At 49.5% G+C, this 2,825-nt stretch overlaps 1 pseudogene; it reads right to left on the bottom strand.

The window, feature by feature from the left end:
• Positions 1-555: 555 nt before the first annotated feature.
• LOC130883325 (translation machinery-associated protein 7-like) lies at positions 556-793 on the bottom strand (annotated as a pseudogene).
• Positions 794-2,825: the final 2,032 nt, after the last annotated feature.

The following is a 2,825-nucleotide window of genomic DNA, read 5'->3' as shown; positions in this document are numbered from 1 at the left end:
GGGCGAGCAACTGAGAGGAGGGAGACACAGGCAGGCCCAGAACAGGAGGCATGGGACCAGGACCTCACTTGGAGATCTCCATGACATCATCAGCCCTGTGAGCCCTCCTCAGGGACAGCACCTCCTGAAAAGACAACATCCCATGACTGACTAGCGGAGGGTTGGAGAGATGGCTCAGCTGCTCAGAACACAGCCCATTCTTCCAGAGGACCCACATTTGATTTCCAGAACCCACATGGCAGCTTGTAACAGTCTCTGACTCCAATTCCAGGGGATCTAATGCCTTAGCATAAGGTATACACACGACAAACAGACATAGATGCAGGCAAAAAAGAAAAAAACACCCGTCTACATAAAATAAAAAGTAAAATAATTTTTTTCATTGTATTATTTATTTTATTATTATTTTTTTTACAAAAGTTTATTACAATGTACAACAGGCTCCAGGATAACACTTCATTCTAGCTGTAGATGGCAAAGATGTTATGGCAGGGAATCCAGATGTTTAAATAGGAATGGAAGAGGGTCGCCATCATCTCAGATATGAGGAATAGCTTACTTTTTGCCAGATTTCTTAATTCCACCTGTGGCCAGGGGTCCCTTCCCCGCGGCCTTCGCTTTTAGCCCCTCGAGTTTCTTCTGCTCCTCTTTTTGTTTCTGCTTGATAGCTTTATCTTCCTTGTCCATTTCCTCGGCTTCTTGGGCTGCTTCAGGGGCTTCTTTCTGCCACCTTCCCGGCCCGACATGGCGCCTCCAGACACCCCCTTCTCCAGACCCTGATCCTAAGCCGGAAACGGAGCTTACTCTGGCCAAGTAAAATAATTTTTAAAGGATGACAGTGACCTACCAGTAAAGGGGACCGAGTTGCCCCATCCTTCGTGGGACCTGCAGGTCACCAGGACTCCTGAGTCATTCTGCTGCTGTCCTTTGATCACAACAGACTGGAGTTGTTGACACCTAACTCTACTACTGTCTGTGTAATTGGAGACAATTGAGTCACAGCCGGAGCCTCAGTTTCCCTCTGTGTAAGATGGCTAGGTGCCCTTCTTATCCAGTTATTTTGGCAGAGACAGGGTGTCTCCCTAGGGGAAACCCCCCCCCCCTTCACAGAGGGAGATGCTGTGGGAGGGCCTGGGCCCTGGGCAGCGTTGTCCCTACACCTCTGTGTGGTCACCACAGCACTCACTTTGGCCACCCTTTGTGCTGTTGGAGGCTCCCCGCTAGGGGCAGGTGGATTCTGGAATTCTTGGTCTCTTCCTCTCAGACAAACTTTCTAAGAGAACACAGCCCAGGCAATTCCTCTCATTTTATTATTTCTTCGTGGGAGGGAGTGAGGGCACAGATGGAGGCAGGAGAACTTGAAGGACAGGCCAGGTTCAGGCTACACACACCTGTGAAAGGACAGGCCAGGTTCAGGCTACATATGCCTGTGGCTCCAGCACTTGGGGTGCTGAAAGGGGAGGTTTCTAGTTTCACACAAGTCTTGGCTAGACAGTAAGATGCTCAGGAAAAACAGTGGGGGCAGCTAAAGAGATGAATGGTTCAGTGGTTAGGAGCACTTGTTGCTCTTGCAGAGAACCTGGGTTTGGCTCCCAGCACCCACATAATGGGTCACGACTATCCATAATTCTAGTTCCTGGTGACAACCTCTCTGAACTCAACCTCTCTGAACCAGACACACATAGAGCACACACACACATGCAGACAAACACCTATACATGTAAACCAAAATAAAATAAAGAAGGCAGGGAATCAAGGACCCAGAGGACATCAAGGGACACTCCCCTTAGTCTCCCTGCCTGCAATATTTGGCAGCCATCCTGCTTTCTCCTGCCAACTGACCAAGTCAATGACTCTGGAAATGGGGTGACTCTTTCCTGAACATCTGGCCATTTGGCACAAAGAGATAGCCAGGTGGCAGGTATAGGTTGAAGTTTAATGAGAGCATCATTGTGTATCCTGGTGAAAGCGTCCCTGTCTGGCAACCAGAAGAGATTTCTAAACACACAAAGTTTAACCTGCGTCTAAGATGTCAAGAACAAAGCTGGGCAATGGTGGCACACACCTTTAGCCTAACACTCAGGAGGCAGAGGCAGGTGGATCTCTGAGCTTGAGGCCAGTCTGGTCTGTAGAGCAAATTCCAGGACAGCCAGAGCTATACAGAGAAACCCTGTCTCAAAAACCACAAAACAAAACAAAAAAGAACAATATTCCCTGGAGCCAGCAAAATAGCTCAGTAGGAAAAGCCACTGACTGCACCATCCTGGAGTCCCAAGTTCAAAGCCTGGAACCCATGGGAAGCTGCAAAGAAAGAACAGACTCCTCACAAAGTTGTCCCATGACCTCCACACACGCACAGTGGCGTGTGCACCCCACATACACGTCATGTGAGCACACACACACAAGAAGAAGAAGGAAGGACCGGGTGGTGGTGGCGCACGCCTTTAATCCCAGCACTCGGGAGGCAGAGGCAGGCGGATCTCTGTGAGTTCGAGACCAGCCTGGTCTACAAGAGCTAGTTCCAGGACAGGCTCCAAAACCACAGAGAAACCCTGTCTCGAAAAACCAAAAAAAAAAAAAAAAAAGAAGAAGAAAAAGGATGAGGAGGGGACTGCGGGAGTCACCGAGAAAGACAGTCTGCTTCTCTCCCTTTAGCTCCCAACCCCCACATCCATCTACCTCTCATGCCTCCTGGAGAACCAGCGCCATGTAACAATCATTTATTTGCATGTGGATGTGTCCTAGAGAGCGGCCCTCTCTGCTCACAAAGTGTCACGGAAGCTGTCTCTATCAGGCTGAACCTGGCTCCACAGCTCCCAAGCCCC

This window comes from Chionomys nivalis, chromosome 11 (assembly GCF_950005125.1).
Source record: "Chionomys nivalis chromosome 11, mChiNiv1.1, whole genome shotgun sequence".
In the NCBI taxonomy this organism is placed as follows: domain Eukaryota; kingdom Metazoa; phylum Chordata; class Mammalia; order Rodentia; family Cricetidae; genus Chionomys; species Chionomys nivalis.
This window is presented reverse-complemented; position numbering and strand designations above follow the sequence as displayed.